Source organism: Ananas comosus, unplaced genomic scaffold, assembly GCF_001540865.1.
Source record: "Ananas comosus cultivar F153 unplaced genomic scaffold, ASM154086v1, whole genome shotgun sequence".
In the NCBI taxonomy this organism is placed as follows: domain Eukaryota; kingdom Viridiplantae; phylum Streptophyta; class Magnoliopsida; order Poales; family Bromeliaceae; genus Ananas; species Ananas comosus.
In genome coordinates, this window is record NW_017893494.1 from 5 (window position 1) to 15358 (window position 15354).

Here is a 15354-nt window from a genome sequence, read left to right on the forward strand (position 1 = left end):
GGTATCAGAGCAAGTGATAGTGAATGTCTAGGATGACCTAGGGGACTTAGGATTGAAAACCTAGGAACTAGGAACGTGAGTGGCGTGAATCAAATGATAGCGAAAGCTAAACAAATTGTGTTAGTTGTTAGTAAGCCTCTAATGTTAATTAGGGGCTGATCCAAGTGTTATTTATATGCAACTAAAAAGAGTTATGTTGGTGGCCAACAACATAAAGCTGAGGGTTGAGTATAAATATGCTTGATTGCTTTCGCCTGATTGGTTTTGTTTTACTAATGTGAATGGTTCGTTTCAGGAGAAATGCCACCGCGACGTGCGACGAGATCCACTCCTGCATCACCTTTTGAGGTGCCAGAGCAGTCTGGGTCTGATGAGGTTCAGGAGTTGCGTGCTCAGGTGAGCGCGTTAGTGGGGGCTATGCAGAGACAGGAGGAGCATATAAAGAGCCTACAGGATTTAATGTCGCGGCAGGCGACAACCGCAGTACCTGGGAGTCGTGATGTACCTGTATCTAAGGCGCCGACGACTGTGCCTCCTGTTCCGCCGACTGTTTCTCCAGTGGTTTCTGGGCCCTCTGATTCTAATGTGACTGCGTTAGAGGCTGAGCGCGCGCGATTTATAAAGGTACTAGAGGCGTTTATGCGGTTTAATCCGCCTATGTTTGATGGAAAAGAAGTAGATCCGTGGGTAGTGGAGACATGGCTTACAGCGATGGAGGCACTATTTGAGGACATTTACACCTTGGAAAGGGATAAGGTCCCTTTGGCGGCACACTGCTTTGAGAAAGATGCATAGATTTGGTGGCAGAAGGCTAAGAAGAAGCGGGCATTAAATCTATCACCGCTCACTTGGGAGGAGTTTCGAGAGATGTTATTTACAGAGTACTTTCCCGACAGTGATAAAAGGAAAATGAAGGAAGACTTCCGTAAGTTGAGACAGGGAAACCGTTCGGTACGGGAGTACGAACGGGAATTTACTCATTTGGTGAACTGTGTGCCTGGGATGGTTCATACGGATCGAGATCGAGCGGAGTGTTTTGAGCGGGGGTTGCGACCGGACATATTCAGGACAGTCAATGCTCTAAAGTTAAAAACTTTTGAGGAAGTTCTAGATCGAGCTCTTTGGGTTGAGCGCGGGAATGCGATTGCGCGTGATGAACGCGAATCGTTTGAAAGGGAACGAGAAAGAGAAAAAGAAAAAAAGAGGACCACTAGTGGTGCCGGGGGACAGTCGAGCTCCAAACGGCCCCCTCGGCATCCACGTTCTCAGTCGGGGTATCAGGGACCCCCGAGATGTGTGATATGCGGCGGAAATCATCGACCGATGGCTTGTCCACAGCGGGAAGGTAAATGTTTCAAGTGTGGTCAGCCGGGACATATGATTCGTGATTGCCCGAGGGGAGCATCACCTGCACAGTCCACAGCTTCAGTCCAGTCACCCTCCAGACAGCGTTCTGGTCTACCGCCTGCTATGTCAGCTGGACGTACTTTTGTGCCGCGTCAGTACGAGCCAACTCGATCTGCACCGAGTACCCGTATGGACACACCTCGATCTGCACCGAGTGGTCGTGTATTTGCAGCCCAGGTAGAGGAGCCGGCCGTAGTTGAGGACGTCGTGGCAGGTATTGTTTTACTTTATGGCACTAGATCTCGTGCATTATTTGACACAGGTGCATCGCATTCATTCATCAGTAGCTCATTTGCTAAGACGCATGACATTGAGATTTCGGATAGTGCTGATGCCTGGTGGGTATATGCCCCTGAGCACACATTTAGTGTCCACGAAGTGTGTGCGGCATGTCCAGTACAGATTGGTGATTGGATTATGCCAGCAGATCTGTTAGTGTTAAGCCGCATGAAAGGCTTTGATGTGATCCTTGGAATGGATTGGCTTGCAAAGTACTATGCCACGATTAATTGTGAAAGTAAAATTATTACTTTTCGTGAACCCGGGCAAAAAGAAGTTGTATATCGAGCGTGCAAGAGTTCGCTCTTTGCACTGACTGTATCGTCGACGAGAGCAAGAAAGTTGATTAGTAGTGGATGTGCGGCTTATTTGGCGACTGTAGTGGAGACTCAAAAAGAACTTCCAGCACTGAGTGATATTCCAGTGGTTCGAGAGTTTCCTGATGTATTTCCTGCGGAGTTACCGGGGTTGCCGCCGGATCGGGAAATTGAGTTCGTTATTGACTTGGTTCCCGGAACGGCGCCAATTTCGAAGGCTCCGTACAGAATGGCACCTGCTGAGTTGAGAGAGTTGAAAGCTCAGTTACAGGACTTGATGGATAAAGGCTTTGTGAAGCCTAGTGTATCACCGTGGGGAGCCCCAGTTCTGTTTGTAAAGAAGAAAGACGGAACGCTTCGACTGTGTGTTGATTATCGTGAACTGAACAAGATCACAATCAAGAATAAATATCCATTGCCGCGAATCGATGATTTATTTGATCAGTTGCAAGGTTCACGAGTGTATTCGAAGATTGATCTTCAATCGGGTTACCACCAACTGAAGATCAAACCAGAAGATGTGCACAAGACAGCGTTCCGCACTCGTTATGGTCATTACGAGTTTACAGTGATGCCGTTTGGGCTGACCAATGCCCCTGCAGCATTCATGGATCTGATGAACAGGATCTTTAAGCCGCTATTGGATCAGTGTGTAGTGGTATTTATAGATGATATCCTGATCTTTTCTCGAAGTAACGAGGAGCACGAAGAACACTTGAGAACAGTGATGCAAATTCTTCGGGAGAAACAGTTATATGCCAAATTGAAGAAATGTGAATTTTGGCTGCGAGAGGTCGCATTTTTGGGGCATGTGATTTTTGAGGGTGGTGTAGCTGTTGACCCAAAGAAAGTAGAGGCAATTAAAGATTGGCCTCGCCCGACGACTGTGCCAGAGATCCGCAGTTTCCTTGGACTCGCGGGATACTATAGGCGGTTCGTGGAGGGGTTTGCGAAGATTACTACTCCATTAACGCGCCTTACACATAAAGGAACTAAATATGTTTGGAGCGAAGAATGTGATCGTAGCTTTAGGGAGTTGAAAGAAAGGTTGACTTCGACTCCTATTCTTGCCTTGCCGATTTCGGGGGAGAGTTTTGTGATCTATAGTGACGCTTCCTACAGTGGACTTGGGTGTGTACTTATGCAGGGTGGTCGAGTGATTGCTTATGCGTCTCGCCAGTTGAAGAATTATGAAAAGAATTATCCTATTCATGATTTGGAATTGGCGGCGGTGATCTTCGCACTGAAGTTGTGGAGACATTATCTTTATGGCGAGCATTGTGAGGTTTATACTGATCACAAGAGCCTGAAGTATTTATTCACCCAAAAAGAGCTGAACATGCGACAACGCCGGTGGTTAGAATTGTTGAAAGATTATGACGTTAATATTCTATACCACCCAGGAAAGGCGAATGTGGTTGCGGATGCATTGAGTAGGAAGTCAGTGGAGAACCTGGCTATGATGATCACGCATCAACCGTCGTTGCAGAATGAAATGCGTCGGTTTGATCTTGAGGTAGTAGCTCCAGATGTACCAGCTATTCTTGCCGCCCTAGTTGTTCAACCCACTTTATTGGAACGGATTAAAGATCGGCAATCTTTAGATCCGTACCTCCAAAAAGTACGGTGTGAAGTTGAGAGCGGGCGAGGGAATGATTTTGCAGTGGGATCTGACGGTGCACTACGGTTTCGCAACCGGTTGTGTATACCTAAAGACGAGGAGGTTCAGAGGGCTATACTACAGGAAGCTCATCAGTCACCTTATAGTGTACATCCAGGTGGCACTAAGATGTACAAAGATCTTAAAGTNATGAGCCTTGGGCGGATAGGGGAGACTCTGTCCGTTCGGCGTCTGTTTGACGTGCTCGGGTCGGGCCAAATTGGTATCGGTCCCGGGGCGTGACAGCAGGAATTTAAGTAGAAGTGGAAGAATTGGGGATTTGGGCTGATTGGAGCCACCAAAGTAGAAAATTCAGCTAAGCAAGGTTGAAACTTGAGGTAATTAGCTTAAAGCTCAGTTAAGAGTAGTTATGGCTGTATAAAAATTACCTCTAAAGCATGAAAATTGGTATTATTAAGTAGGGAAAAGCCTAAGTGGTGGCTGCTGCCTGGGTGGTGCAGAACTTGGGCACCCCAAGTTGAAGAAGCTTTAGTGGAGCTTCTTTGGTAACTCAAGCTGCAACAAATCTGGTGGATCTTGAAATTTAGGTGAGACGGATACTTATATATGGAATTAAGTGGTCTGGAATTACTTTAAAAGAGTGTGAACCAAACAATGAACGAGAAGGTGAAGTGCTGAAATTTCAGCACTATGCAGAATTCAGCACATGATGTAGAATTTCAGCACTAGAATTCAGCACATGATACAGAATTTCAGCATGAGGCTGAAATCAAGATTGAGCTGAAATTAGTATTCAGATGTTATATTAATACATATGTATATACTAAGAAGTAAAAATTATGCATAATTTAGTTATAGAGCAAAAATAATCAAGTGTCAAATCTATAGAAGGCTGTATGCAATATAGTTAATATGTGAATTGTGGAAGAAATTGGAATGGAACCTATGGCAAAATTTACAATGTTAAGTATTGGAATTGATGTTTACTACCCTTAAGAGAGTAATGCTTTGACTTAGAATCATAACTTCCATAGGGAGTTTAATAGNGTTGCTAATGTCTATTTGACTGTATGAATCCAGAGAATGCTCTATGTTGATGTCAAGTGGACTAGTTTGGGTGAAAAGTAGTTAATGTGAAAGTTCTATATAATATAAGGTGGTGGAATGTGAACAAGTTGTACATATAAATGTATATGTACATGTATATACGTATGAATGTATATAGGCTTAGTGTTGAAATAGAAATTGAATTAAGTAAGGTTGAAGTTCTGCATTAGAATAAATAAAACTGCTGGGTAAAAGAATGGAATAAAAGAGTATATGTATAGAGGCCTTAACACTATACATATATATATGTATGTTAAAGTGAAATGCAAGTTTTGTTAGAATAGGAGTATAACATAAGTTTAATCTCTTTTATTCCTTTATAAATGAAAGTTAAACTTGCTCGAAAGTCTAAATTGACATTCCGACAGGTCGGCGACGCACTAATTACAGTAGAAGCCAATTCGGCTCTAATTGCATTGAGTCGCGTGATATTGTTGTTGGCACAGTTCGAGACGTGGATTCTAGTTCTTGACACCACTACAGGTGGGTGGTGCTATCCGAAATCTTTGAATCGCCTTTTATGTCTATGCTAATTTATTGAGCATATTTACATTGTAATCATGCATTTTAGGGTATTGTTATTATGTAAGTGATATTGATTATGCAAATGCTTATCAACCATGAAAATATATGAACAATAGAATGTGGATATAGAACCCTATGAATGTATGGACTATAACAATAGCAAACTTGGTGACATTCTAATTAGAGATTTGAATTGTGAAACTAGCATAAAGGGTTAGTTGGAGTCAAAGTGTGACATTGTCTATTGTTGAATCCTCTAAAAGAGGATCAGATCATACTCACATTCGTTTGGTTCAAGGTAGGTCGCTCCTCCTTGAACGATGAGCTCCGGAGTAGTCATCTTTACTGGATCAGGAGGTGCGTCTCCCCCAGTTGACAGTCCCATCGGGTGCAGGTTGCGTCTCCCCGATATTTGGGATAGTGTCAGTGAGTTATTGTTAACCAAAAGGTTAACCAAGAGATTGGGTAAATTCAGTAAAGGCATGCATGCATATTTACAGTTTTATATATATTGCTTCTTTCAGCTTTGTACAGGCATTGTAGTAGTTACATATTATAGTTGGTTACTATCTGTTTACTTTCTTGCCTACATATGCCTGAGTAGACCTAGTGGGTGAGTCGGCGAATTCGACGGTCGAACCCACTGGGAACTTTCAGTAGTTCTCATACCACTAACCATACAGGTTCCAGTGCGAGCGGTGTGGCCGAGGATCGTGGTAAGAGCCCCGCAGCCTAGCTAGCTGACACCAGAGTATAGTAGTTTACCATTTTGAGTTCATGTGAGACATGTTGATGTACAGAGACATGTAAATGAATGTATTATAAAGCATGTAAATAACTAAATATTTCAGTTATGCAGTTCAGTTTGAAAGTTTTAAATTACAGTGAATTTTCAGTATAGCTAGCTTACTATCACTTGTGCTTGTTGCTTGCCCTCGTGCAAGCCATGTATATTGAAATGTTATCCTGGGAACTGTTTATTTCTTTATACATGTACTCGTTGTTGTTGAGCCTTGGGCGGATAGAGGAGGTTCTGTCCGTTCGGCATCTGTGTACGGGCCTGGATCGACCAAATCGGTGATAGCGGGACGTGACAAGAAGAGCCGAGCAAATAGAGTAAAAGCAAAGAATCAGCTAATGAAGCCGAGGTATATACTATCACGCCCCGAGCCCCGCCTATTTGGTCAGGTTCCGGGCACGCCGACAGACCGCCGAACGGACAGAGTCTCCCCTGTACGTCCTAGGCGTCGCAATCATTACAATGTACAAGAGGTTCCAATTAGGAACAGGAGCCAACAAACAGATTGCGTAAAGAAGTATCAATAACATAAATATCTAGCTATTACAAGCATTCGCACTTCATGCATTTTTACATTATAGTTTCTTGTACATTCAACTTCCAAATTACAATTAAGTTATTACAATTTGATACATTCTTGTTCTTTCCTTTCCCTCTATCCCTAGGCTATGCCGACTAGGGATACCACTATCTCGGTCTCAGTGGTAGGGCGCTATCTACGGAGCTACGCCCTTGCCTCGCGCCGCCGCGCCGCTCACGTGCGAACTTGAAACACCCCAAAACAACATGCGGTGAGAACCAACTCTATGGTTCCCAGTGGGTACGGCCACCCAAGGGAGGAGCTCGACCAATAGGTCCAAAGGAGGCAAATACAAGTTAGTCCAATAAACAGATAGATATATAGATATATCATAAACATGCAACTAACTTTACCTTGCTTTGCCTCACAACCGCAATGATGTCATGCTATACGCAACATGAATATATGCAACATGAATATATGCAACAACTAGTAGAATTATTGATTCTACACTCAATCTTGCTAATTTTAGCTCATGTTATCCAACTCTAAGGTTTCTACTATCTTAGGTTCACAACTAAAGTCCCACTTACCTCCAAGGTCTCCAATACCTTAGATTTATCGCATTTACCACTAGCCCTCAAGATTCTATCTACCTTATTCCAGCTAGCCACCCGACTCGGCCTCGAGTCAATCAACTGCGGATAATCCGTACTCTGCCCGGCTCGAGGTGAAGGACCCTGTCACATGCACCTCAGCCTGCAAGCCAAGAACCACATCGCCTAACGGTCCGCCCAAAGGTCCGTGCACCGTGGTCAGGGATCCGCCAGTGGAAGAGGAACATGCCGCATACACCCATAGCCAAGATCCCCGATAGGGAGAGGAACATGCCGCATACACCCTAGCGCTCTTTGTTCTTGCTCAATCACAATCCTCAAAGTTCTTCCGGTAGGAGAGGTACATGCCACATACACCCGCGGTCCAAGAACTATTGAGTTCACAAGTCTCAAGATTTCGGAATCCACTTCACGTAACTCAAGGGTTGGTCTCAAACCCTATATTATCGACCTAACCAGGTCCAATGCACTTTCCACCCTAGGTCTAACTGACTCTAGGTTCAATACCTCAATCACATAACCTATGTTTACTTTAACTCTAGGTCCAGTTCACAACCTATGTTCACAACACTAGGTTAATGCCTCACACCTAGGTTTAGATAACTCTAGGTTCATTCTCAACCTATGTTCTTTAACATTAGGTTAGATGCCACTCATGGTTCACCCTAGGTTCAACAACACTAGGTTCATACCCGACCTATGTTTATGAACACTAGGTTCGTATGTCATTCTTATCGAACCTATGTCCATGACACTAGGTTCAATACAACCTATGTTTACTAACACTAGGTTCAATGTCATCTTTGTCCGACCTATGTTTATTAACACTAGGTTAGTGCCACTTGATCTACTTGACATCCTATTTATCATATCGAGTATTCTACAGTTCACATACATATATTTAGCATCAACTACATGCATCATCTAGCATTTATGTTATTGACATGCATTCTTTACATTATGCTTACTATATTATCATGCCTCTCCTAGCATCATATAACCATGCATCCATGCAATTAGCTAGCATATATTCTACAAGCATATAACCATCTATCCACTAGCATATTTCTACATAATGCTAACATGCCCATATGCACATACATATGCATCAACAAGAATTTATATTCCGTTTCGACATGCGGGGCGACCTAGTCGCTTCGGTAAGCACAACCCACCTTAACTTACTCTCCGATTGCTCGTAGTCACTTGCAATCGGTCGCCCGCGGCGCCCGCCGCTCGGCTCGACTCAATTCACGCGCGACCACCGAACGACCTCCGATTCGCGATTCGGAAATTAAAGGTCTTCGGTTTCTTGCTACGATACTCGGAATCCGATCCCGCGATTTATGGACGCCTCCTCGGCCCTCCAGGCGGAAATGAAGCTAAATCCTCCATTTCTTCAATATCTCCAAGTAGACTCGACGAATGCTCAAACCGAGTGCACGAACGCGTTTGGGGACCTAGCAATTAGGTTTACAGAGGGTCAATTGAGATCAAACCCTCATATTTCCAAAAACCCCAAAATTGGAGCCCTAGATGCACCTATAGCAAAATACTCCAAATTAATTCATGAATCAAGTATTTTCCATCTATTTAGCATGCTAGGATCCCATCTAAACCATTCTTAGAGCGTATAAATCAAACCCTAAGAAATCACCACGAATGGACATCAAGTTTACCTCTCTAAGCTTGCTCCAATAGTGATGAGAGGAAGAGAAGAAGATGATAGTGAGGATCTCCTTCAAGTTCTCCTCCTTCTTTTTCTTCTCCTTCTTCTTTTTCTCCTTCTTTCTCTTCACTCCTTCTTTCTCTTCTTTTTCTTCACGTCAAGAAAGAGAGAGAGAGAGAGAACCGGTAGGGAGTGAGGGAATGAGAGAAAGAGAGAGAAAAATCCTCTCTTAACCCCTCTATTGTAACAATATGCCAATAAGCTCTTCAACTTTGCCTCTCTCAACCTGCCCTGATTGGGCATTTTTCGTGCGGAAGGACCGGTCCTTCCCGGCCAGGGACCGGTCCCTGAGGACCTTTCCAAATTCACGCGAACGGGAACCGGTCCCTGCCCGAGAGATCGGTCCCTGGGAGACCGGTCCTCCCGATGAGGGACCGGTCCCCGACAGCCTTCTGCCTGGTTGCGCTTACGGGAATCGGTCCCTCTGGCCAGGGGACCGGTTGCATCGGCTGCCCGCCACAACCTCAGCTACGGGGACCGGTCCTTCCCTGCCAGGGACCGGTCCCCGAGAGGAGAACCTGCCAAGTGCACATTTTTCACTATTCGCTCTCGTGGACTCGATTTCCAAAGCACTTTTTGTGTTTTGGACATCTCTAGCTTCTCCGAAGCCTACTCGCTCGACAATTAATCTATCCTGGACGAAGTATAACTCTCGGATTTCGAGAATTCACTTTCTTATATATACGGCTAGGATGGTAAAGAGTCGCTTCCTTTAAGCCGGCCAAGACTAGCGAAATTAAGCTCGAGTCTCGGCTGTGTCATTATGTCACGCCCCGGGACCGAGCGGAAGCCCGCCCGGCACGTGCCGAGACCCGCCATATGTCTAAAACATATAAGGCATCTAAAACAAAACAATAAATAAAGCAAATAAAGAAGATCTAGAGATATCAGAGCATAAAACGACATCTAGATTCTACAATAGAGAAATAACCAAAAGGCTAAAATCCACTAGAAGTAAAAACACAAGCAGTACAACGGATATCCCAAAATAAGTGCTAGAAAAGTACATAGGTGGTCTCTACACATGGTACTCAAAATCTCTTCCTCTCTCTAATACAACAAAAGAAAGAGTAACCACCTAAGCTCAAAAGTAGCTCCTCTCTATCTAGCTAGGTGACACCCTTGCCGCAATCTCGTGCCTCCGCCGGTGTCGAAGGCTCTGAAAGAAAACCATAAAACAAAGGGCGTGAAAACTATTAAATAATAGTTCCCAGTGAGCAATTACTGACTTCAGTGAAATGTGCCACTAAGCCCAAAGCTAAACAAAGGGTCAGTAAACAAGTATAAATAAGAGCGATATGTACAACGGGTAATAAACATGAATACTTGCTACCACAAGATATCTCTACTTAGTATGATTTGCATAAGTAATAACAGGCTATTATAGCATGAATGAGAGCGAGTAAATAACCAACATAATGTCCAAACTGTAATAGTAAAGTGACGATATTTACTATTCTAGTCAATGTCCATATGGCATGTTAACTACTGAAAGTTAAATCTCGTGAGACCCGCCCGAAGGCTGTCTGGCCTGAAAACCAACCCGTAGGCTGTCTGGCCGATGCCGAGCCTAATGGCCCCGTGGTAGTCAACATCCCCACTCTAAGAATAAGCCTTTCCCACGGCAATCCACTTCGGCGCCCAATTCCGCACGGCGAATATGTATCGCAATGGCCATTCCGAAGTGCCGGCTTGTAGGGAGCGACCCTCACAAGCATGTGCGAATGAGCACAATAGCAAGTAACGTAAGATCCGTCTCAAGTACCAAGTCCTCATGTCTAACAACATGGAATATGTCGAATGTCTCAAGGCCTATCTCTATGTCATCATGTCTAAAACATGGAAAGTAATAGATGTCAATGACCTATCCCTAAGTCATCATGTCAATGTCTCAATATAATAGCTTCATAGTCTACCAAGTCAAGTGCCCCTTTATGACACTTTGTTCAACAAGTTCAATCATAGTGTAGTGTTTACAATTACCCAATTATGTGTTAATTTAACACAAAAGACAAGATTCTCATAGCTATCTCGAACACTTCTCACATGCATGAAGATTACCCAGAATGCTCTACTATATAGAGTGAAATTTATTTTACACATAGCATATGTAGCACACTGGACCTTTGCAAATTGCGAGGTTCGAGTGTTTGGATGTATTACGAGCTTTTTCACACTTGGTGAAGGATTGTAGAATGTTTTCCGACCTAAAAAGTTCGAAAACTGGAATTCTGGATAAGTCCTGAGAGTTTTTACTCTCGGGGATCGGTCCCTGGGAGGAGAGACCGGTCCCCCAGTGAGCAGTGTTGCGGCAGCCCTGAGGCAACCGGTCCCTGGCGGGCGAGACCGGTCCCCGAGCGTGCCTTCGCAGAGAAAGACCGGTCCCACGCAGGGAGAGACCGGTTCCCGAACGTTGGTTCTCCGGGTTCGCAGCGAGAGACCGGTCCCTGCTGGGGAGAGACCTGTAACGTATCGAAACCCGAAAACGGTATTCGAACTTTAACCAAATGGGTTAAAGTGTCGAAGGAAAACGATGGACAAGTTCCTCTTGCCGCCCGACAAGTTTGAAAGGGCGAAAAATGAGTTAGAGAGTGTTAAAATGGTTTTGGCGTCAACCGGCGCGAAGTAGAGCTGAATCGAAGTCAAAACTGCATTCTGGACGTCTTGTACCGGTACAAGGGTGATGGTTGTGCCGGTACAAGCAGCGACCAGAGCTTAGTAGCTCTCGGTTTGGTGCAGTCCAGACCTTGTACCGGTACAAGACCCCTTGTACCGGTACAAACCCTGTGCACCCGAGAGGCAGCTCTCGGGTTTGGCTTACTGCCAGGCCTTGTACCGGTACAAGAACTCTTGTACCGGTACAAGAGGCCCCTGACAGCACTTCGAAGTCTGATGCAAATAAGACTTTGTAGGGGGCCTAGTTGCAATTGTAGCAACATGTTAACACCCAAACAGCTCTCTCTCTTCCTCCCCCAGCCACACACATCTCCCCCCTCTCATTTCTTTCTTTCTCTCTCTAGAACCACTCTAGGGTTGGTGGAGAAGGTGGAAAAGAGCTTAGAGGAGGTGCTTTTGGAGCTTGGAGAAGACCTAGGACTCTCCTACAAGGTGGACTTGGGGCTAGCTTGTGGCTAAGGTGAGGTTTTCATGGAAACCTAGGCTAGGGTTTGAATCTCTACCATAAAACTTAGGGTTTTGGGTTTCTCTCTTGTCTAGAAATCCTCTAGAGGCTTGAGCTCCATGAAAACCCATGAGAGCTCAAGGTGCTCTAATGGTGGATTCTTAGGGTCAACATTTTAAGCCCTAGAAATGGTTGGGATGGTTCTAAATGAACTTCTAGAGGTTTGACAAGCTTTCTTTTGCTTGTTTTAGAGATCGAAACCTAGGGTTTAGCAATGGGTTCGGTTAGGACACCAAATTTGGGGCTTTTGCCCTAGAATTTTCCGGGGACAAATTGAACCCGTAGAAACCTAATTGGGGGTGTCCTAAACACGTGGAACAAATCCGTTTGAGCATACGAAAATGTTGAAAAATAATTCATGTATTTAGGGCCTAATTGGCACTATTTGGTTGTAGGACGCGATTTTGACTCTCGCGAGGTGCAAGAGGCTTCGTATCTTTTCTCCACTACCACTCACGGTGGGTGGTGCATTCCAAGGACATCGAAAATCTCTTTATATCTAAGTGTCATGTTTTGAGCATATGAGTATATTTGAGCATTTTGCATAATAGGGTCAAATTGTGAGCTTTTATTTACATAATGTATATTCAATTGCATGTTGAATGTTTGAAAGAATGTGAGAATTATAAATCCTATGTATGCATGATTGTGATAAGAATATAGAAGGGTTAGTAAACAAAAGTGACACTATGACATAGATTTAGCAAGTGACATTGACGAGTCTAGAATATTTAGTAAACAAGTGTGACATTTGGCATGAGAACAAGAATATAGTACTTAGTAAACAAGTGTGACACGAGGACAAGAACTTGACAGTGCATATGACACTAGTGATAGCAAAGATTGAAAGGAAAAGAATGATTGTGATATACGACATTTTAACCTTAGAATTAAGAGTCATTGAGCATGATCTTCCTTAAAGTTAAGGAATGGATTGAATTTGGGATCCTCAAATGTAGAATTTGATCGTACTCACTTTAGTCCTTGCTCGAGGTTGTGGTAGCTCCCCCTCGGGCGATGTGCTCCGGAGTCGACATCACTGGGTTGTAGCGAGTATCTCCCCAGAGGGCGGTCCCATCGGGTTGTAGCGAGTATCTCCCCGAATATTGGGATTTTGAGTTGGTGAGTTTATTGAGGGCGAAACCTACGGGTTAGCCAAGAGATTGGGTAAAGCAACTATAATCTTGCATGCATCATGAGCATTATATTGAGCATTACATTTTATATTGTTCAGGCATATTAGCTGCATTTGTTAGATGGTTACTTACTTTCCTTTATTCTATTATGCCTGGTTAGACCTAGTGGGATAGTCGGCGTGGTTGGTTGCCGAACCCACTCGGAACTTTGTTGTAGTTCTCACACCCTTACTTTTACAGAGCCGGGACCCAGCGAGCCGGCGGACGATCGCGGTAAGGGCATCGCGCCCTAGGTAGAGACCGCCCGAGTTGTTCGTTTACCTTAGTTGCATACCCACTTATTACGTCATCTTTTGTACTTTGATGATTTAATTGTTAAGGGAAAAAGAACTTGTATGATGTAAAAGATTATATTTAAATACAAGAATGATATTTTGAGATCCTGTGGTGTAACAGAAAAGAAATGATGCAAAGTTGTAATAGATTCTATAAGTGTAGTTGCTTACTTTCGCTCTTGGCTATTGCTTGCCCTCGTGCAAGCCATTGTGTATGCTTCCGCTTATGCAATGTCTACACTCTATCTGTACCTGTTGTTGGGCCTTAGGCGGACAGGGGAGGCTTTGTCCGCTCGGCGTCTGTATCACGCTCTCGAACCGGCCAAATAGGATCGGGTTTGGGGCGTGACAAGACTGGTCCCTCTGGGCGAAAACTATCCAGACCGGGCTGTGGTAATATTGGATTTTTGGAGGACCTAGCTGGATTTTGTTACAATAGATGGTCTATATGACCCATCCACCCTCTCTTCTCCTCATTTTTCCCTCCTCACACTCTCCCCACATCCTTGCTAGAGAGAGAAGAAGGAGAAGAAGAGGAAGGAGAAGAAGAGGAGAAGGATCTAGCTTGGGCTTGGAGCATCCCTTTGCCTTTCTTCCTCTTCCCACCTTGTTGGTGCTTGAAGGCTTGGACTTGGAGCTTGCAAAGGAGAAGATCTTCACCCTTTGAGCTTGGATTGGAGCTTCTTAGAGGTTGGTAGCCCTTTTTCTCCGTCTAGACCTTGGATTTGAGATTTTATTGTATTGGAATCCTAGAATGAGGTTTTAGGGTTGATTTTGGGGCTTTTTGATCTAGGGCTTTTGAGGCTAGATTGATTGGATTAGAACCTTCCTTGGGCTTGGATTGGAAGGGTTCTAGCTCTCTTTTAGAGCTTTGGAAGAGATTTCTTCTCTTGAGGTGAGTTTTAGCCCTTTTGTTAGGTTGTTAAAGTTTGACCTTATAGATTGATCGTAATGCCCGTGTATCTCTTCGCTCAATACTTCTAGCGTATTTCGAGACTCGGGGACAACTTTGTTCGGCGAAACGAGGCGCTACGCGACAGTTCGGTGGGTTTGACCTAGCCACACAATGAGAAATTCTCATTTGTGCTTAATTAAGCATCGTTAAATGAAAAAGCATGCATATTCTTGTTANCCAATTATGAGTTAATTTAACACAAGAGACAAGATTCTCATAGCTATCTCGAACACTTCTCACATGCATGAAGATTACCCAGAATGCTCTACTATATAGAGTGAAATTTATTTTACACATAGCATATGCATTTTAAGTGTTCTAAAATTCACATAAATCCTATCTAGTATGGATTTTCATTCAAAAAGACTTTACGATAAGTATAGAAGCATAGGGGCCATTTTGCCCCGTTTTCATGAAGTCAAACCCACCGAAAAACGAAACTCTTTGTTTCGCCGGACGGAGGTGTCCACTAGTCTCCTAGCACCCTAAAAATGTAGGAACAATAGTCAAACGAACCTTATGAACAATAGTAAGCTCAATCTTAACCATCTCAAGCTAAGGTGGAGAAAAAACTTACCTCCCGAAGAAATCTCTTCTCAATCTTCAAAAGAGAGCAAGAACCCTTCCAATCCAACGTAAAGGAAGGTTCTAAACCAATCAATTAGGTTCCAAAGCCCTCAAATCAAAAATCCCCAATTCTAACCCTAAAACCCACATCTAGGGTTTCATCTAGTAAAATCTAGAAAAACATGCATCAAATGAGGAATACATGCTACCAACCTCAAGAGAAGCTCTAAAACAAGTTTAAAGTGCTCTAGGGTTGAAG

The 15354-nt window shown here is 43.9% G+C and overlaps 1 long non-coding RNA gene across 1 annotated transcript; it reads left to right on the forward strand.

The window, feature by feature from the left end:
• The first annotated feature begins 4079 nt into the window (after positions 1–4079).
• On the forward strand, positions 4080–6001 carry LOC109706165. The gene is made up of 3 exons (XR_002215102.1): positions 4080–4211; positions 5100–5214; positions 5940–6001. It is a non-coding gene; the product is annotated as an uncharacterized LOC109706165 (long non-coding RNA).
• Positions 6002–15354: the final 9353 nt, after the last annotated feature.